Here is a 23,278-nt window from a genome sequence, read left to right on the forward strand (position 1 = left end):
TCCCAATTGATGGGCATCCTCTCGTTTTCCAGTATTTGGCCACCACAAAGAGTGCAGCTATGAATATTTTTGTACAAGTCTTTTTCCTTATTATCTCTTTGGGGTACAGACCCAGCAGTGCTATGGCTGGATAAAAGGGTAGATATTCTTTTGTCGACCTTTGGGCATAGTTCCAAATTGCCCTCCAGAATGGTTGGATCAGTTCACAACTCCACCAGCAATGAATTAAAGTCCCCTCTTTGCCACATCCCCTCCAGCATTCATTACTTTCCTTTGCTATCATGTTAGCCAATCTGCTAGGTGTGAGGTGATACCTCAGAGTTGTTTTGATTTGCATCTCTCTGATTATAAGAGATTTAGAACACTTCTTCATGTGCTTATTAATAGTTTTGATTTCTTTATCTGAGAACTGCCTATCCATGTCCCTTGCCCATTTATCAATTGGAGAATGGCTTGATTTTTTGTACCATTGATTTAGCTCTTTATAAATTTGAGTAATTAAACCTTTGTCAGAGGTTTCTGTGAAGATTTTTTCCCAATTTGTTGTTTTCCTTCTGGTTTTCGTTACATTGGTTTTGTTTGTACTAAAGCTTTTTAATTTGATGTAGTCAAAATTATTTATTTTACATTTTGTGATTCTTTCTATGTCTTGCTTGGTTTTAAAGTCTTTGCCCTCCCAAAGGTCTGACATGTATATTATTCTGTGTTTACCCAATTTACTTATGGTTTCTTTCTTTATGTTTAAGTCATTCACCCATTTTGAATTTATCTTGGTGTAGGGTGTGAGGTGTTGATCCAAACCTAATCTCTCCCACACTGTCTTCCAGTTTTCCCAGCAGTTTTTATCGAATAGTGGATTTTTGTCCCAAAAGCTGGGATCTTTGGGTTTATCATATACTGTCTTGCTGAGGTCGCTTTCCCCCAGTCTATTCCACTGATCGTCCTTTCTGTCTCTTAGCCAGTACCAAATTGTTTTGATGACTGCTGCTTTGTAATATAGTTTAAGGTCTGGGACTGCAAGGCCCCCATCATATGTGTTTTTTTTTCATTATTTCCCTGGATATCCTTGATCTTTTGTTATGGTTTTTTCTAAATCAGTAAAGAAATATTTTGGGAGTTCAATGGGTATGGCACTAAATAGATAAATAAGTTTGGGTAGGATGGTCATTTTTATTATATTGGCTTGTCCTATCCATGAGCAGATAATGTTTTTCCAATTGCTCAAGTCTAGTTTTAGTTGTGTGGAGAGTGTTTTGTAGTTGTCTTCATATAGTTCCTGTGTTTGTCTCGGGAGATAGATTCCTAGGTATTTTATTTTGTCTAAGGTGATTTTGAATGGGATTTCTCTTTCTAGTTTTTGCTGCTGAGCTGTGTTGGAGATATATAGAAAAGCTGATGACTTATGTGGGTTTATTTTGTATCCTGCAACTTTGCTAAAGTTGTTGGTTGATTGTTTCAATTAGCTTTTTGGTTGAATCTCTAGGATTCTTTAAGTAGACCATCATGTCTTCTGCAAAGAGTGATAACTAGGTCTCCTCCTTGCCTATTTTGATGCCTTCAATTTCTTTTTCTTCTCTAATTGCTACTGCTAGTGTTTCTAGTACAATGTCATATAGTAGGGGTGATAATGGGTATCCTTGTTTCACTCCTGATCTTATTGGGAATGCATCTAGTTTATCCCCATTGCAGATGATATTAGCTGATGGTTTTAGATATATACTGTTTATTATTTTTAGGAACGACCCTTCTATTCCTATGCTTTCTAGTGTTTTTAATAGGAATGGGTGTTGTATTTTATCAAAGGCTTTTTCTGCATCTATTGAGATAATCATGTGGTTCTTGTTGGTTTGCTTGTTGATGTGGTCAATTATGTGGATGGTTTTCCCAATATTGAACCAGCCCTGCATCCCTGGTATAAATCCTACTTGATCATGGTGGATGACCCTTCTGATCACTTGCTGAAGTCTTTTTGCTAGTATCCTATTTAAGATTTTTGCATCTATATTCATTAGGGAGATTGGTCTATAGTTTTCTTTCTCTGTTTTTGACCTGCCTGGTTTTGGAATCAGTACCATGTTTGTGTCATAAAAGGAGTTTCGTAGAACTCCCACTTTGTTTATTATGTCAAATAGTTTGTATAGTATTGGGATTAACTGTTCTCTGAATGTTTGATAGAATTCACTGGTGAATCCATCAGGCCCTGGGGATTTTTTCTTAGGAAGTTCTTTGATGGCTTGTTGGATTTCATTTTCTGATATGGGATTATTTAAGAATTCTATTTCTTCTTCTGTTAGTCTAGGCAGTTTGTATTTTTGTATATATTCATCCATATCACCTAAATTGGTGTATTTATTGCCATATAATTGGGCAAAGTAATTTTTAATGATTGCGTTAATTTCGTCTTCATCGGAGGTGCTGTCCCCCTTTTCATCTTTGATGCTGTTAATTTGCTTTTCTTCTTTCCTTTTTTAAATTAGATTGATCAGTACTTTGTTTATTTTGTTTGTTTTTTCAAAGTACCAGCTTCTTGTCTTATTTATTAAATCAATAGTTCTATCACTTTCAATTTTATTAATTTCTCCCTTAATTTTTAGGATTTCTAGTTTGGTTTTCTGCTGGGGGGTTTTAATTTGATCGTTTTTGAGTTTTTTTATTTGCATTTCCAATTAATTGATCTCTGCTCTCCCTAGTTTTTGATATATGCACTCAGGGATATGAATTTACCTCTGATTACCACTTTGGCTGCATCCCAAAAGGTTTGAAAGGATGTCTCTCCATTGTCATTTTCCTCGATGAAATTGTTAATTGTTTCTATGATTTCTTCTTTAACTAAACGATTTTGGAGTATCATATTGTTTAATTTCCAATTAATTTTTGATTTGGTTTTCCATGTACCATTACTGAACATTATTTTTATTGCCTTGTGATCTGAAAAGGCTGCAGTTATTATTTCTGCTTTTCTGCATTTGTGTGCCATATTTCTGTGACCTAATGTATGGTCAATCTTTGTGAATGTGCCATGTGGTGCTGAGAAGAAGGTGTATTCCTTTTTATCCCTATTTATTTTTCTCCATATGTCTATTAATTCTAATTTTTCTAAGATTTCATTCACTTCTTTTACCTCTTTCTTATTTATTTTTTGATTTGATTTATCTAAATTTGATAATGGTTGGTTTAAGTCTCCCACTAATATGGTTTTACTGTCTATTTCTTCCTTCAATTCTCCTAGTTTCTCCATTAGAAATTTGGGTGCTATATTATTTGGTGCATACATGTTGATTAGTGATATCTCCTCATTATCTAAAGTCCCTTTTAACAAAATATAATTACCTTCCCTATCCCTTTTGATCAGGTCTATTTTTGCTTTGGCTTTATCAGATATCATGATTACCACTCCTGCCTTCTTTCTGTCAGTTGAGGCCCAGAAGGTCTTACTCCATCCTTTAATTCTGACCTTGTGGGTATGAACCCGCCTCATGTGTGTTTCTTGAAGACAACATATGGTAGGGTTTTGGATTCTAATCCATTCTGCTATTCATCTACATTTTATGGGTGAGTTCATCCCATTCACGTTCAAAGTTATGACTGTCATTTGTGGATTCCCTGGCATTATGATATCCTTCCCTAATTCTAACCTTTTCTTCTTCAGCTCTACCTTTTAGTCCAGTGATTTACTTTAAATTAGTCCCCCTTGTCCCCTCCCTTGATATGTTTCCTTTTTTAGTCCCTCCCTTTTTGTTCCCTCCCCCTCCCCCCTCTTTCCCTCCCCTTTTGTTTTCCCTCCCCCCTACCCCCTTTGGTTTTCCCTTCTCCCTACCCTTGTTGGGTAAGATAGAATTCAAGATCCCAATGGATCTGGGTGCTTTTCCCTCTCAGAGTTGATTTCCCTGAGATTAAGGTTTAAGTAAAAATTCTCTTCCTCTCCTTCTTATAGGAGTTTCCTTCCCCTCCCCTTCCCATGTGAATCTTTGTGTGAGAAATATTATTCTATTTGGTCTTTCTTTACCCCCTATTTACACATTACATTTTCCCCACATGTTAGTATACATAGATTGATATAAATGTAGTCCTTATAGAAGAGAGTTTGAGTAAAAGAAGAAGATAACATTTTTCTCCTTTCCCCTTTCCTTTATATTTACCTTTTCAGGTATTCCATGCTCTTTGTTTTTTGGTGTCGAACTTTCCACAGAGCTCTGGTCTTTTCTTTGCAAAAACTTGAAAATCTTCTATTTTGTTGAATGCCCATACTTTCCCTTGGAAGTATATAGTCAGTTTTGCTGGATAGCTGATTCTTGGTTGAAGACCCAGCTCTCTTGCCTTTCTGAAGATCATGTTCCATGCCTTACGATCATTCAGAGTAGAAATTGCAAGGTCTTGTGTGACCCTGATTGGCATTCCTTTATATCTAAATTGTCTTTTTCTGGCTTCCTGTAGGATTTTTTCTTCTGTTTGAGAGCTTTGGAATTTGGCAATTACATTCCTGGGAGTTGTCTTTTGGGGTTTAGTGTAGAGGGTGTTCTGTGAGCTCTGTCAGTGGTTGTATTGCCCCCTTGTTCTAGAATCTCTGGGCAATTTTCTTTGATTATATCTTGTATTATGATGTCGAGTTTGCTGTTTATTTCTGGCTTTTCTGGAAGTCCAATTATTCTTAAATTATCTCTTCTCCCTCTGTTTTCCAAATCTGTCACCTTGTCAGTGAGATATTTTATGTTCTCTTCTAATTTCTTGGTCTTTTGGCTTTGCTTTATTAGTTCTTGCTTTAAAGCCTGGTTTTCCTTTTCAGTTTGGTCAAACTGGTTTTGTAGATGCGTGAATTTCTTTTGAAATGGGAGCCAAAAGACAAAAGAGCAGAATTTAAGAAGGCCTTTCTTGGAAGAAAATGACCTTATACCTAAGTTACAATGGGAAGAGAGAAAAGTGGGCAAGAAACAAGGATGACTGAATATTTGGCAGTGAGAACTAATTTTTGTTTTGTTTTGTTTTTTGGTAATCCAGAAAGTCAAATACTTTTATTCTCTTAAGAACTCCATGAAGAGACTTCCGGTCAAGATGGCAGCTTAGAGAAAGCTAAAGTTCGGAGCTCCAGAAACCCTTCCTTACCCATCTCAAACGGAATGCTCCTAGGGCATTGAAATTCAAAACAAACAGCAGAATAGACCCCAGAAACACTCCTCCTGGACCTGGATCAAAAGGTACGGCCCCCCAAGAGTCAGAGCCCGAGATTACTCGGGTCTAAGGGGAAGGCAAAGGGAAGGTCCCAGGACCCATCCCCCCCAACCCAGAGTGCTGAGTCCGAGGCAGCAGCAGGAACCTCAGGGCAGGCAAAATTGGGAAAATGAGGGAATGTCCCTCAATTGGGGAATGGCTGAACAAATTGTGGTATACGGTTGTGATAGAATACTATTATGCTATAAGGAATGATGAATCGATAGATTTCTATAAGAACTGGGAAGACCTACATGAACTGATGCAGAGTGAAAAAAGCAAAACCAGGAGAACATTTATATACAGTAACTGAAACATTGTGGGATGATCAAATAGGATAGACTTTGCTACTAAAAGCAATACAATGATATAGCTCAATTCTGAGGGGCTTATGAGAAAGAACACTCTCCACATCTAGAAAAAGAACTATGAAAGTAGAAATCCAGAAGAAAACATATGATTTATCCACTTGTTTATAGGGGTATATGATTTGGGGCTTTGGTTTTAAAAGATTCCTCTATTACAAAAATAAATAATATGGAAATAGGTTTTGAGTGATAATACATGTAGAATTGCTCATCAACTCCAGGAATGAGGAGAGAAGAGAGGAGGGAGACAACAAAAAATCATGTAACCATGGAAAATATTTTTAAAATAAAAAATACCGGGGGGGGGGGGGGGGGGGTTGTGGCTCTGACCTCTAGATTCTTTTCCTTCTAGACCACACATGGTCTGTGCCTCTCTGTGTATCTCTATCTCTGTTTTTTCTCTGTCTCTCTTTGGGACTACTTTTCCCCCATCCCAGCAGGAATGGTCACTGTTTGTTTTGTTTGTAGCCTTAAAAACTGAACTACCTTAGGGAGCTTTGAACCCAGAACAATAGTTATTCTCCATCTGTGTTTCTTTCCCAGAGGGTCCTGAGGGAGGACTGGGCTCAAGCTTGCCTCCTGGAGCCTAGCTTTAGCTGTTACATATGAGCAAGTGCCTCTGAGATGGATACTTCTGGCCTTAGAAGCAACTTTGTGGATTTGAGAGGCCAGCAGTTCCTAGCTGCCTCAGTATGTACCAATTGTAATATGGAAGGTTCCCTATAGAGTCAGCTGCTTCATGGAAAAGAAAATAACCATCTACAGGAGGAAGAACCCAACCCAAGGTCTGGCTTGCCAGCAAGGGAAGCAGCAGAGAACCTAATCAAAGGTGAAATGACAACTTATCAACATAACAAAAATGATGCACTTTAATGTTTTCAATATCATCCTCCAAGGATAGCACAATAAGTGTTACCAATTATTATTTCATGTTTAAGTCTTTGGGTTTTTTTAAAACCCTTATATTCCAACTTGGAATCTATACTAATTATTGGTTCCAAGGCAGAGGTTCCAAGGTAAGGGCAAAGCTATAGGAGTTAAATGATTTGCCCAAGGTCACAGAGCCAAGAAGAGTCTGAGACCAGATTTAGACCTTGGACCTTCCATCTCTAGGCCTGGTTCTAAATCCACTAAGCCACCTACTATCGCTGAAGTCTTTGTTAATATAATCTTGTGGTCTTTTGTGGGAAGAGTGGAATAAATACCTATCCTATTCCTGATCTACATTTAGCACCTTTCTACTCCACCATCACCTCTACTTTTTGAGTAAAGCCTAGATATAAACAAAACCTAAGCTTTAAGGGATTTTCCCTAAGAATGAAGGGTAGAGACATAAAGACTCAGGTTAGGGGATGAGAGAAAGCCTAACTCCCCTCTTTTAGGGCCAGACTTCCCCAGGACTGAACCCAGTCAAGATGTAGGGACCCATAGCTAAAGTCTACTTTAGGGAAGAAATCAAGTAACTCAGAACCTCTAGGCCCAGCATTGGTTCTGTATTATTACACTGGCATTGTCATTTTGTCATATATTTTCTCATTACTTATTTTCTCAATAATTGTACAACTACTATCACATTGAGGTACACTAGATTTTTTTTTCACTTTATAGATATCCTCATACTTTAAAAGTTTGGAAACTACCCCACTAAAGGATTTAAATAAGAATAAGACCTGAGCAGCATTTCCCTACTCAGTGGAGATTTCTGGTACCCATTAGAGTTCGGAAGTTTGCCCTGTAAAAGTGGGGAAATGAGCCTCAAAAGTGAGCCTATGTGTCTATGAGCTTACTGGAGGGCAAGTGTTAGGAATCCATTCCTGTAACAGTCAGGAGTTTTTTAATTACCTGGTTATGGTCTAGAAGCCATGAGGTGAAAGGTCAGTCTGAGGAGCTGCCTTTCTGTACCTGACCTTCCGGATACCTATGTGTAAGGGACAGGTAACTTGCTAATGAGACTTTTTATAATAAAGCTTTCATTCCTTTGAAAAATATTAACTTTTCCAGTTATTCTGGACAGATCAAATGGACCCTGCAGTTATAGTTACAATATCTTAAAGATTTAGCTTCCCAGTAATAATGGGTAAAAGCCTCAGCATTGCCACAGGCCAAAACTATATTATTTGAAATGAAACCTCTCATAAATATCCAACTATGAAGTCACTATATATCAACTGCTGTTATATAAACAGGACAGAGCTAAATCTCCCATCTGCCAATATCAAAACTGCCAGAAAGAATGACTTTGTGTCCAGAACTCACGAATTAAACAGGTTATTGCTCTGTTAGCCCATTCTGGGAAGCAAAATGTTGATGTAGGCAGCCACAAGGTAGTAGTGGGTAAGTGAGGAAGTCTTGAGAGGCAAGCCTGTCTTCTTTGAGTATTCCCCCAGTTTTTTGAAGGCTTGATGAGAGCATTTAGATATTATTAATACCCTTTTTATTTTCCATAAGCAGTGATTAAAAATTACCCTCTCTAAGCCTTCATAATAGTTTCTGATGTTGATTACCAAAGTAGTTTGTGAGAAGAGAAATCAGGTAGAGGGGGAAAACACTTTTTTTATTCAAAAAATATACAGAAATCTAAGATCAGAAATATGTGAATAAACAGTTTGTGCTATATTTGTATAGCAACATTGCTTTAAAACTATTCCTCAAATATTCCATCAACACATTTTTTCTCCTCTCAACCAGTTTATACTTTTTAAGCATAAGGTTCATATATTATATCCCCTGGCCCCATTTCAGAGATTCCCCCATGCAGTATCCCATATATAAGTATAATGCCAACTCCCCTGTCTCTACTGCTCAAAGGCCAGATGTGGTACATGAGAATGCTTCAGAACCCCTCCTTGGTTCTCAGGTACTTTTTTAAGGGTAAGGGAGGATGGATTGACTAGTCTATCTGCAAATTACTCCCCACTAATGGTGTTCCCAAGTACAGGGGGGATCTACTGCATCCCACTTCCATTTAACCAGTTGGAATATGTTTCACATAGAAATATTTACGTCAAATATATATATAAACAAATATATGAAAGGTTTACTCTCATTCCAGTCAAGATGGCGGCTTAGAAGTTGCTAAAGTTCAGACCTCAGAAACCCTTCCTTACCGATCGCAAACTGAGTGCTCTTAGGACACCGAAATTCAAGCTGAACAACAGGAAAGACCTGGGGAACCCTCCTCCCGGACCTGGATCAAAAGGTACGGCCCCCTCAAAAGCCAAAACCCTAGATCACTCGGATCTAAGGGGCAGGCAGAAGGAAGGTCCCAGGACCCATCCCCCCCAACCCAGAGTGCTGAGCCCAGGGCAGCAGCAGGAACTTCAGGGCCGGCAAAAGGGCCCCATGGCTGGCTATTTTGAAGGACCCACCTTGGAAGCAACCTGAGCCAGTCTCCGGGATGCCCAACACAGGAGGGGAGGCACTGAGAGAAGGGGGAAGCCTATGGCCCCCTGGCTGGGTCCTTCCAGCTGAGTCTCAGGGGAGGTCCCAGCTTTGGGGCACCAGCTGAGCCCAAGCCCATCAGGAGCCCTCGGAGCTACTGAAAGGACAGAAAACTCAGGGTTGGCAAAGGGGTTGCTCCAAAGAGCTTACCTTGAAAGTAACCTGGGCCAGTTTCTGGGCACTCAACACAGACTGTGGAAGAGGAGGTTGCTGCTTTTTTTTTCTTCCTTTTTTTGGCTCCAGGATCATTCAGCCCACACCATCTGAACCTAATCCCATCAGGAGCCATCAGAGTCCAGGCAAGCCACAACCCCTCCCCGCCTTAGAGAGCTGGGTCTTCTGAAAAAACAGAAACCTAGAGGTGAAGTCAAGATGGCAGCCTAGAAGGAGCATAGACCTGGCAGCCTGGCCAGAGCTTTAGAGATCCTCCATATCTGCTCCAGCCGTCCAGGAAGTTTAAAACTCAGAGTAAACCCAGCCCAACTAAGCTGAACTCAATCCCATCAAAAGTCTCCAGAACACAGGGAAGCCCAGGCTCCCCATCCATCCTCATTGACTGCTGGACTTTAAGCCAATCAAAAGCCTCCAGAGGACAGGAAAGCTCAAACCCCCAACAACCCTCCCTCAGAGATTACACCAAGAGATCCTCTGTTAAAGCTCCAAGAGGGGAGACTGATAGAAATCCCTAAAAAACAAAAAAATGAGAGGAAGAGAGCACAGACAAATATGGGGAGGAAAGAAGGGGTGAATTTGAACAAACAACAGAAACATAAGAAAGAAACTACAATAGACAGCTACTATCACCAAATGGAACAGAGGGGGAGAGATCAGCAAACGATAAACCAGAAATCCCAGCGAATTGGATACAGGCTGTGGAAGAACTCAAAACACAATTAAGAGAGGCTGAAGACAATTGGGAAAAGAAATTAAAAATTAAGATAAGTCATCTGGAAACAGAGGCACTTGAACTAAAACAAGAAAATAGTGTCTTGAAAGCCAAAATCAACCAGCTGGAAAATGAGGCAAAGGAGATGAAAGATGAGGTAAAGGAGATGAAAGATGAGGTAAAGAGGATGAAAGATGATCTTCAAAGAAAATCAGACCAGAAGGAAAAAGATGACCAAAAAGCCAGAGATGAAATCCAATCTTTAAGAACCAGAATAAAATAACTAGAATCAAGTGACCTCACAAGGCAGCAGGACACTATAAAACAAAACAAAAAGAATGAAAAAATTGAGGAAAATGTGAAGCATCTCATTCACAAAACAGATGATTTAGAAAATCGTTGAAGAAGAGACAATTTAAGAATAATTGGACTACCAGAAGACCATGACAAAAGAAAAGGCCTGGACATAATATTAGAGGAAATTATCCAGGAAAACTGTCCCGAGATCCTAGAACAAGAGGGGAAAGTGGAGATTGAAAGAATCCACAGATCACCCCCTGTATCTAATCCCCAACTGACAACACCAAGAAATGTTATAGCCAAATTCAAAAACAATCAGATGAAAGAAAAGATATTACAAGCTGCCAAGAAGAAGCCATTCAGATACCATGGAAACACGATGAGGTTAACACAGGATCTGGCTACATCCACACTGAAGGACCTAAAGGCCTGGAATACGATATTCTGGAAAGCAAGGGAACTAGGTCTACAACCAAGAATAAAATACCCATCAAAACTGACTATATATTTTTTTAAAACCCTTACCTTCCGTCTTGGAGTCAATACTGTGTATTGGCTCCAAGGCAGAAGAGTGGTAAGGGCTAGGCAATGGGGGTCAAGCGACTTGCCCAGGGTCACACAGCTGGGAAGTGTCTGAGGTCAGATTTGAACTTAGGACCTCCCGTCTCTAGGCCTAGCTCTCAACACACTGAGCTACCCAGCTGCCCTCGAAACTGACTATATTTTTAAAGGGGAAAGTATGGTCATTCAACACAACAGAAGAGTTCCAAGCATTCATAAATAAAAGACCAGACCTGAACAGAAAAATTTGATGTCCAACCACAGAACTTAAGAGAATCATCAAAAAGTAATTAAAAAAGAGGGGAAAAACAAACAAAACAACAACAAAAATTTTATAAGAGACTCAATAAGTTAAAATGATATGTATCCATATAAGAAAAGAGGTCATTGGCAACTCGTAAAAACTGTTTCTATCACCTGAGCCGCTAGAAGAATTACACTCAGAGGGAACATTGACAAACTGTATAGGATGAAAGGACAAGACATAAATAGGTATATAGATATATACATACATAAATACATATACATGTGTATGTGTATATATATATACATGACTACAGCTAAAAAAGAAAAGAGGTTATGACTAAAAGAAATGGGAAAAGAAACAAATGGGGGTAAATTTATATGTCACAAATAAGTTCATGGCGGGAGGGGGAGAACATTGATACACTGGAAGGGTAAAGAGGTTGGAGACAGAAAATACTCAACTCTTATGTACTTTGAAACTGACCCAAAGAGGGAAGAACAACCCAATCCATTGGGGAAGAGAATAGATTTGCACCCTATAGGGGAGTAGAAGGGTAAAAAATGGACTGGTAGGGTGGGAAGCAGTACAAGGGAGGGAGAGGGTGGGGGGGGAATTTTAAAAAGACTACAGGGGAAAATAAGGGAGGGAATAAAAAGGGAGGGGAGTAGAAAGGAAAGTAAAATAAGGGAGGGAACAGGGGGCCGGAGGGGGAGCTGACTATAAACAAACATTGGTATGGAAGGAAATAGTGAAAGAAGAAAAGGCAGGACCAGGAGTAGAAATCAAAATGCTGGGAAATACACAGCGAGTAATCACAACTCTGAATGTGAATGGAATGAACTCACCCATAAAACGCAAGCAAATAGCAGAGTGGATTAGAATCCAAAACCCTACCATATGCTGTCTGCAAGAAACACAGATGAGGAAGGTAGATACGCATAGGGTGAAAGTAAGAGGATGGAGCCAAACCTATTGGGCATCAAATGATAAAAAGAAGGCAGGAGTAGCAATCATGATATTGGACAAAGCCAAAGTAAAAATAAATCTAGTTAAAAGAGATAGGGAAGGTAATTACATCCTGATAAAAGGCAGTATAGACAACAAGGAAATATCTGTACTCAATATGTATGCACCAAATGGCAGAGCATCCAAATTTTTAAAGGAGAAACTAGAGGAGCTCAAGGATGAAATAGATAGAAAAACTATACTAGTGGGATATCTGAACCTTCCCCTATCCAAACTAGATAAATCAAATCAAAAAATAAATAAGAAAGAGGTGAGAGAAGCAAATGAAATCTTAGAAAAATTGGAGTTAGTAGACATATGGAGAAAAATAAATAGGGACAAAAAGGAATACACCTTCTTTTCAGCAGTACATGGCACATTCACAAAAACTGACCATGTACTAGGGCACAAAATCATTGCAAACAAGTGTAAAAGGGCAGAAATAATAAATGCAACCTTCTCAGACCACAGTGCAATAAAAATAATAATTAGTAAGGGTACATGGATAGATAAATCAAAAATTAATTGGAAATTAAACAATATGATTCTCCAAAACCAGCTAGTTAAAGAACAAATCGTAGAAACAATTAATAACTTCATTGAAGAAAATGACAATGGTGAGACATCCTTTCAAAACCTATGGGATGCAGCAAAGCAGTACTCAGGGGGAAATTTATATCCTTGAGTTCATATATAAACAAATTAAGAAGGGCAGAGGTCAATGAATTGGGCATACAAATTTAAAAAACTAGAAAGTGAACAAATTAAAAATCCTCAGATGAAGACTAAATTAGAGATCCTAAAAATCAAATGAGAAATTAATAAAATTGAAAGTCAAAGAACTATTGATTTAATTAATAAGACTAGAAGCTGGTACTTTGAAAAAAACAAATAAAATTGACAAAGTACTATTCAGTCTAGTAAAAAAAAGGAAAGAAAAAACCAAATTGACAGTATCCAAGATGAAAAGGGAGACCTCACCTCTAATGAAGAGGAAATCAAGGCAATCATTGAATACTTACGAAAATATAAATTGCCTAGACTAAAAGAAGAAGAAATAAATTACCTAAACAACCCCATATCATAAAAAGAAATTGAACAAGCCATCAAAGAACTCCCTAAGAAAAAATCCCCAGGTCCAGACAGATTCACAAATGAATTCTATCAAACATTCAAAGAACAGCTAACCCCAATACTATACAAACTATTGACAGAATAAGCCAAGAAGGGGTTCTACCAAATTCTTTTTACGACACAAACATGGTACTGATCCCAAAGCCAGGCAGGTTAAAAACAGAGAAAGAAAACTATAGGCCAATCTCCCTAATGAATATAGATGCAAAAATCTTAAATAGGATACTAGCAAAAAGACTCTAGCAAGTCATTACAAGGGTTATCCACTACGATCAGGTAGGATTCATTCCAGGAATGCAAGGATAGTTCAATATTAGGAAAACCATCCACATAATTGACCATATAAATAAGCAAACTGACAAAAATCACATGATTATTTCAATAGATGCAGAAAAAGCCTTTGACAAAATATAACACCCATACCTATTGAAAACACTAGAAAGTATAGGAATAGAAGGGCCTTTCCTACAAATAATAAATAAAGAGTATATATTTAAAACCATCAGCAAACATCATCTACAATGGGGATAAACTCAAAACCTTCCCAATAAGATCAGGAGTAAAACAAGGATGCCCATTATCACCTTTATTATTTAATATTGTACTAGAAACACTAGCAGTAGCAATGAGAGAAGAAAGAGAAATTAAAGGTATTATAATTGGCAATGAGGAGACGAAGCTGTCACTCTTTGCAGATGATATGATGATTTACTTAAAGAATCCCAGGGAATCAACCAAAAAGCTAATCGAAATAATCAACAACTTTAGCAAAGTTGCAGGATACAAAATAAACCCACACAAGTCATCAACATTTCTATATATCTCCAACCCAGTTCAGCAGCAAGAATTAGAAAGAGAAATTCCATTTAAAGTCACCTGAGACAATATAAAATACTTAGGAATCTATCTGCCGAGACAAACACAGGAACTATATGAACAGAACTACAAAACACTCTCCACACAATTAAAACTAGATCTAAACAATTGGAAAAACATTGATTGCTCATGGGTGGGATGAGGTAACATAATAAAAATGACCATCCTACCCAAACTTATCTATCTATTTAGTGCCATACCCATTGAACTACCAAAAAACTATTTTACTGAATTAGAGAAAACCATAACAAAGTTCATTTGGAAGAATAAAGGATCAAGGATATCCAGGGAAATAATGAAAAAAAAATACAAAGGAAGGTGGCCTTGCAGTCCAGATCTCAAACTATATTACAAAGCAGCGGTCATCAAAACAATTTGGTACTGGCTAAGAGACAGAAAGGAGGATCAGTGGAATAGACTTGGGGTAAATGATCTCAGTAAGACAGTCTTTGACAAACCCAAAGACCTTAGCTTTTGGGACAAAAATCCAGTATTTGATAAAAACTGCTGGGAAAATTGGAAGACAGTGTGGGAGAGATTAGGTTTGGATCAACACCTCACACCCTACACCAAGATAAATTCAAAATGGGTGAATGACTTAAACATAAAGAAAGAAACCATAAGTAAATTAGGTGAACACAGAATAGTATACATGTCAGACCTTTGGGAAGGGAAAGATTTTAAAACCAAGCGAGACTTAGAAAGAGTCACAAAATGCAAAATAAATCATTTTGACTACATCAAATTAAAAAGGTTTTGTACAAACAAAACCAATGTAACTAAAATGAGAAGGAAAGCAACAAATTGGGAAACAATCTTCATAACAAAAACCTCTGACAAAGGTCTAATTACTCAAATCTATAAAGAGCTACAAAAAATCAAGCCATTCTCCAATTGAAAAATGGGCAAGGGACATGAATAGGCAATTTTCAGTTAAAGAAATCAAGACTATTAATAAGCACATGAAAAAGTGTTCTAGATCTCTTATAATCAGAAAGATGCAAATCAAAACAACTCTGAGGTATCACCTCACACCTAACAGATTGTTCAACATGATAGCAAAGGAAAGTAATGAGTGCTGGAGGGGATGTGGCAAAGTAGGGACATTAATGCATTGCTGGTGGAGTTGTGAATTGATCCAACCATTCTGGAGGGCAATTTGGAACTATGCACAAAGGGCAATAAAAGACTGCCCTTTGATCTAGCCATAGCACTCCTGGGTTTGAACCCCAAAGAGATAATAAGGAAAAAGACTTGTACAAGAATATTCATAGCTGCACTCTTTGTGGTGGCAAAACATTGGAAAATGAGGGGATGCCCTTCAACTGGGTAATGGCTGAACAAATTGTGGTATATGTTGGTGATGGAATACTATTGTGCTAAAAGGAATAATAAAGTGGAGGAATTCCATGGAGACTGGAACAACCTCCAGGAAGTGATGCAGAGTGAGAGGAGCAGAACCAGGAGAACATTGTATACAGAGACTGACACATTGTGGTACAAGAGAACGTAATGGACTTCTCCAGTAATGGTTTTACAATGTCCCTGAACAACCTGTAGCAATCTACGAGAAAAAAAAAAAACTATCCTCAAGCAGAGGACAAACTGAGGGAGAGATGCTAAATGAGCGCCCTAATGCAAATACCAATAACAAGGAAATGGGTTCAGAGCAAGGACACATGTGATTCCAAGATGAATCGTGTGTTGACTAGGGAATGGGTGGGGGGTGGTTTGAAGGGGAGGAAAAGAAAATGATCTTTTTCCTATGAACAATGTATGAAAATGACCAAATAAAATAATGTTAAAAAAAAAGAAAGGTTTACTCTCCCAACATGTGGAACTTAATCAATCAGGCTAACTGCCCCCCCACCCCCACCCCAGCCTCCCATTCTCAGAGGAGGAGATGAGGTTCAAAGTTTAGCTCCAAGCAGTTCCTGTAGGACATAGTCCCACATTCCAAGTCTGAAACCCCGCTTAGGTATGAGTTCCAGGCAACTGGCTTTTCTTGGCTGGACTGACTGGTATAATATTGTCTCTGGAATGCTAGCTCCAAGATCACCATGACTCACACTCCTTGGTCTCTAGAGGGATTATAATCTGCACCTAGAACCAGAAAAGGATGAATGCAACCTAACAAGACAAACAGTCCTCACCCCCAGAGGGATTTAAAAGGCAGTGGAAGATATCCCGTCTTTTAATTCAATTCATGACACTGTGGGTGAACAGATAAAAAAACAGAGAGATAGAGACAGAAAGACTGTTCTGGTGTCTTGCAATTAAAACAAACAGATCAGCCTGTTTCTACCCACCTGGAAGGAGAGAATAGAGAAAAGAGTGCCTCTGTGTTAGACAAATGATCTGGAAATGTGCAAAATTCTTACAAAATCATCCAATATACCTTTTTAAAAATTTTTAACCCATGTCTTAAATCTTAGAATAAATATTTGTGTATTGGTTCCAAGGCAGAAGAGTGGTAAGGGCTAGGCAATGGGGATTAAGTGACTTGCCCAGAGCCACCTAGCTAGGAAGTGTCTGAGGTCAGATTTGAACTCAGGACCTCCCATCTCTAGGTCTGGCTTTCAAAGCACTGAGCCACCCAGCTGCCCCCATTCTGATATACTCTTAATAACTAACCTCTAGGTTTTGCCCCAACAAAAGAAGCAAAAGGAGGGAGGAAGATCTGTTGCATTAATGGCCAAATGAAAGGAATGATAACCAAATAAAGCAGTAGATAAATGCAAAAAACCAACAACAATATTTGACATTTGTAAAAACTATCTCCAGGGTCAGTCTTAGACCCTCAGTGAAATGATGAAGTACAAATATGAATCATACATGGAATGAGTAGTTTATTCCCACAAAGAGAATGGTTTCAGTTATCATCCTTGTAAATGACTTTCAGATCTACTTGTTCAGTCCTAACCTTTCCTCTAACTCCCATCTCTCATCTATAAACACATTGGGAATCCCAAACTGGATGTTTCAAAGACATCTAAAACTCAACATGTGCAAAACTGAACCCATTACCTTCCCCCCAAGCCCTTTCTTCCTAACTTTCTTATTATAATTAAGGTTACCACTCCCACCCAACACCCCACCCTCGGTCATCCAGGCTCACAATCAAGGTATCATCCTCAACTCCTCACTCTCTCTCAGAACCCCATACCCAATCAGGGTGAAGAGCTATTATTTCTACATTCCTAACATTTCTTATAGATTCCCCTTCTCTCTGACACCACAACCACTCTGGTACAGGCCCTCATTACCTTAAACCTGAATTCTTCCTATAGCTTACTGGTTCATCTCCCTGCTTCAAGTCCCTCTCCAATACAATCTATCCTTCACTCATTTGTCAAATTGATGTCAAACTAAAATGGAGGTCTGACCATATCAATCCCTTTTCCCCACTCAATAATCTCCCGTGGCCCCCTTTTACCCCTGGGATCATATATATAATCTGCTGACTTTCAAAGCCCTTCATAACCTGGCCTCTTCCTATCATTGCAGTCTTTATACCTTACTCCCCTCCTGTAGTTTGTCAATCAGTGACATTGGTTTCGTTGCAGTTTTTCAATTAAAAAATGTTATCTCCTAACTATGCATTTTCACTTGGCTCTTTCATGTAACTGGAATGTTCTCCCTCTTCATTTCTGCCTCCTGAGTTCCCTGACTTCCTTCATGTCTCAGCTAAATTATCATTTTCTTCAAGAAATATTTCTCAGTTCCCCTTTACCGTAGTTCCTTCCCCCTAAAATTACTACCAATTTATTCTGTAAATATCCTCTTTCTACCTAATTATTTGCATGCTGTCAAATAGACTGAACTCCTTCTTGAAAGCAAGGACTCTATTTTGCCTTTCTTTGAATCCCCAGTGAGTGGATTTATTTTTAATATGTCGAATTATTTCTATTCCTGGACTTTAAATTAAAGACTCAAGACTTGACCTCTATATTCATTCCTTCATTTGTAAGAACTTCAGGAAATAAGGAAATACCTTGCCCTAGAGAATCTTCCACTATGGGCAGTTGGAAGAGAGATTATGAAGTTTTATCTATTTCAGTAAATAGAATTGTCTTAAGCTAGGCACCTGAACATAGCACAATTGAGTCCTTCAGTTTCTCATTAAAAATCATTGTGGGGGGGGGGGGAGGGAACAGCTAGGTGTCTTAGTGGATTTAGAATCAGGTCTAAGAGCTAGGAAGGTGGGGGGGGGGTCCAAATCTTGCCTCAGACCCTCTGACACTTCCTATGTGACCCTGGGCAAGTCATTTGAATAACCCCCTGTTGACATAGAAAAAACACAGAACTATTAAATAATCAAAAATCACTCTTTAATCCAGGGAAAGGGATTCAATGCAATAATAGGCCTTGTCAGAGAACTGTGTATCACACGACTACACAGTCTAAGGATTGAACTCTGGCCACTCTGGACACTGACCCCTGGGAAAGCCAATCATGCTAGATTGGACAATTCCAAGGAACAAAAGAATTTGGGGAACCTATATAGCATTTGGGGGATATCCAGGATCAGGGAAAGGTGATTGACATCACTATAGCAACAAAGAAAATGGGAGTGTTCAAATTACAGGGACAAGATACAATCAAGCTTGGGAAAGGAATCATAGCTAGAGACTAGGGTGTAAGAGAAAAGGTTACTTACAATGGATACTAAAGGGTGGTCCCTGCCCAGGTGTGGGTCTTCTTGGATAAAGGTCTCTGATGCAATCAGGGAGACTACCTAAAACAAAGAGGGTCCTTAGTATATGTTTAGTCCCACCCAACTAGGATTGCCATTCATCTGAGGGTCCACCACTCAGTCTGAAATTGCTAGCCTGGGATTCCCTTCAGGGTGGACTCTCATGTGAACAGGAAACTAGTACAAACTTTGGGGTCTCCAACCTACAAGTTAGGCCTGAAACCTGGGGTCCACCAGATCCCACTAGACCACAAGTTTGGAGTTTCTAGATTTCATGTTGACACCCCCATTGCCTAGCCTTTGCCACTCTTCTGCCTTGGAACCAATACACAGTTTTGATACTAAGATGGAAGGTAATGGTTTTTTAAAAAGAATCATTACAGAAGTCATTCTTGACTAGGCAGAACTCAATTTCTCCCCTAGTAGTTGGGGAACATGAGATCAATATATGGCTACTAACCATGAATCAGGGAATGGGGAGGAGTTGAGAGTTTTAATGAACTACCCTTTTATTTGCTTGTGATATCCAAGAGAGAGGCTGAATAATAAGATCCCCGAATTTTCTATTTATGGATCTACTTGAGGGTATTTCCTTGTCTGATCACTGAGAGAGATTACTAACCAATTAATTTATAGGTTATTGCTAGCCTGATTAATAAGTTGACTTCCTTAAATAGAAACTAATCTCTTGAAAATTTCAATTGCCACATTGGCACTTAGCATAGTGTCTAGTACATAGTAGGTATTTTATAAATTCTAATTAAGTGCTAAATAATCAGGAACCATAAAATGATTAGTAAAAAATTCAGTAATTTCTTACACCGGTACAATTATATGAGAACAATTCAAATCTCACAGGGACATTTGCAAACAGTTTCTTTGTGAAGACTATTAATTAGCTATATTATATTCTACTTCCATTGAATATAGCCTAGTCAATGCCAAATGGAGTCTAGATTTCCAAGGCAGGGGTCTTTGAAGGAGAGCATGTTCCTTTTAGACAGTCAACTTTTGCAATTTTTCTGATAGCCACAACCTAGGTGTTTGGATGCCTGAGAAAAGGGAAAATGTCAGTGTCCTTTTCAGATACCACAAGGCCCTAGACCTTGGGGAAAAAAGAAATGCAGACTGAAGGTGCAGGCTTTCCTAAGAGGGTGTGAGAGTTCTGAGTTTCCTACTAGATAAAGGAAAATATTCTACCTCCCTCACCACCCCAGAGAGCTCAGAGTTACAAGTGGGCACAAAGAAGCCTGAGGGGTAAGGAATACTGTTTTTTAAAAGCTAATCCAGAGTTCTGCCTATTTTAAATAGCCAATTTGATTGCTGCTGTTGTGTTCATCCCCCCTTTTTTTTTTCAAAAGGACCAACAACATTATAGGGTGAGTGAATTGGATTTAAGTAAGACACAAAGTCATTAGCCTCATTCTCTCTTCCATAGTCATCCAAGTCTAGTGGCGGGACAGAAGTCAGGATGGGGCAATAGCTGCAAATGCTGTGGATGATGTTAGTGTCTTTGATGTCTGACCAAGTTCAAAGCATACCACTGAACTTGCTTCAGCTGCCTCCATGACCATTGAAACCAATTGTTCTCATTCACCCATTCTGCTGTAGGAAGTCTTCATATGCTTGGGGGAGACATCACCCTAACTCACTGAAGGGTTCGAGGTCTATTGGTTATCCTCAACCTTGTTGAGACAGTCTGCTGATAGGATTTTACTGGAGTATGGCCACTTGCAGCTCCTTGGAGTTTCAAGTCAGAGTAGGATGAAAGGGGAACATCAAAGGTGGATGAGCAACGCTGAAAAGAGCTTAGCAAGCCCTCACTCCAGAGGTGCTAGTCCTTCCTAAACACCTCATACACCCCAGCCAATAAGAAGGCTATTAGTCAATTTAAGTTACAATTCCCTGAATCAGAATAGTTAATCAAAAGCAATTGTCCTGCTCTGAAACATAAGGGATGGGAGTGAGCCTGAAGGAAAAGAATAGATATGACTGAAATCACTTCTTTGAAAATCTGAAAGCCCTATACCAACATAAACTGGTTTTTGTTGTTGCTGTTATCTGATACTTCTCACTTTAGTTCACTGAAGTTCAGAGAGAAAAGATCTGCAGATAGGCTTCTTCTACGTGACTATTTTTTTTTAATTCCATGTTCTACAATCAACAGGTGTATGGTTGACTGCTTTGAGTGACTGAATCATTGTTATTGTTCATCTTATTCTCACCTTATGTGATGAAGTCTAGATAGAAATGATCTCTGAAGAGACTGTTACACCACTATATTCTTTTATATTTAATATTCTATGGAATAGTGCACACAGGAAAAAAATGCTGCTTTTGGTAAATGAATAAAAATATTGGGAAGCTTATCTTCTTTAGGTTTAATGAAGACATTTTCTGGATAACTGGTAGCAGACTAAACAGTGGTGATGAAATGAAACTCATCTTGTTCCTATGAGTTAATGATTTCTTCTGCTACATCACTATATTTTAAAAGCTTTTCTATCCACATAGCTTGGAGCTTTTGAAAGTTTGCCATGAAAAAATCTTTTTTTAAAATATACTCAGGGCTAGCTAGGTGGTACAGAAGTTTGTGTGTAGGGCCTGATGATCTCAGTTCAAATCCAGCCTCAGATATGTCATAGTTGTGTGACCCTGGACAAATTATTTAACTATTTGCCTCAATTACCTTATCTGTATAATAGGAATACTAATAACACCTACTTCCCCAGATGAGAATCAAATGTATTTGTAAAGCACTTGGCATAGTAGATAACCTGGTACTAAATTGCCATCATAAGCCCCTGTTTCTGTTGCTGCTGCTATAATTATCTCATTTTTATTTATTTATTTATTTTGATAGGGTTGAGAAAGAAATAGCTCTGGGATGAGTTGTTATTTTGCTATTATTCTTTTACATATTCTATGAAGTATTGCACAGTTAGATAAAATAGCTCCTTTATGTAGTCAAATAAAATAATTAATGTAAACTCATTCACTGCAGGCTCACTGAAAGCATCTTTGGCACAACTCTGATAGTAGGCAACAAAACAGAGATGCTATGCAATTATCTCATCCCCCAAAAATGATATCTTCTTTTGATCTCCTCTGTTAGGTTTCTTATTTTCTGAAAGCTATTAATGCCTATGAATTTTTCAATTACTGGGAAAAATATACATAGTTCTGAGTTTGGCTGTTCCTGGCTCACATGGAACTCCATTTCATATACAGCTGAGGGCAGGTGAGCTCACAATCCTTGGAACATAAATGATAGACTTTGTAAGTGAACAGGTCAATTTTGTGGCTGAACCAGGTTTCCTGCTAGTCCTGCTGCCAGCCCAACCCTCATTGCCATCAGCTGGGAAAGAATCCCTGTGGAGAAGGATCAATCAGTCAAAAAACATTTATTAATCTCCTACTGTGTGTCAGACACTATGCTAAGCACCAAGGATACAAAAAGAATCAAAAGACAAACCCATTCACAAGGAGCTCACAATTTAATGATTATGAAACACACACAAGGCACCTATCCCAATTGCCAACCAAGTCATTCACGAGGTAGGCAAACAACTCTAGCTGAAGCAAGCATAGCATCCTAAGGAAGAGATGAGGCAGCATGCACCAGAGAAGTCAACCCACCTCTACCACCTTGACCACCATCTTCCATGAGACTCTGAGGAAGACATCCCAGACATTGAGCCCAAGAGGTGTTGAAAGAGCAATGCTTAAGGGTCAGTGACTGCAACCATCATTCCAGGAATGAATCCCCATCAAAATGAAGTCTGGCAACTGTTCCTACAGGTGCTGCAGCAATATCAATTAATGACCCAGAAAAGAAAGGTCTTGTCACCTAAATCCTTGGCACTGTCGAATATTTCAACATCAGAATTTCTGATAAGATCAGATCAGAAATTCTGATAAGATTGGATCAATCGAAAAAGTATTAAAGAGGAAGAATTGGGGCAACTAAGTGGCTGAGTGAATAAAGAGTTTGGCCTGGATACAGGAGGTCCTAGGTTCAAATTTGACTTCAGATACTTCCTGGCTCTGTGACCCTGGGCAAGTCACTTAACTCCAATTGCCTAACTCTTACCACTCTTCTGTCTTGAAACCGATATCTAGTATACATTCTAAGACATAGCATAAGGGGAAGAAGAAGGAAGAGGAGGAGGAGGAGGAGGAGGAAGAACTAGAGATCTTTCCATCTGACTTGCAGCTAAAGCCTCCTATGTGTTGTCCTCCATTAGACTATGAGCTCCTTGAGAGCAAAGGAGCTCTTACTTTTTTATTTGTACCCCCAGAATTCAGCACAGCACTGTGCCCATCGTAAGTTTCATGGATTAGTATTCTATTAGGGTTATTTCAGGCAAAAATCCGACTGGAGATAATGGTCCAGATCTTCAGATTATTTTGAGGTTTGTGTCAGTGAATACAGCATAGGACTTGGAGGCATCAAGTCAAATGTGGCTTCAGATATTAGCTGTGTGACCCAGAGTAAGTCATTTAATTCTTTCTGGCCTCAGTTTCTTTATCTGTAAAATGAAGATAATAATAGCACC

The sequence above is a fragment of the Monodelphis domestica genome, chromosome 1 (genome assembly GCF_027887165.1).
Source record: "Monodelphis domestica isolate mMonDom1 chromosome 1, mMonDom1.pri, whole genome shotgun sequence".
In the NCBI taxonomy this organism is placed as follows: Eukaryota; Metazoa; Chordata; class Mammalia; order Didelphimorphia; family Didelphidae; genus Monodelphis; species Monodelphis domestica.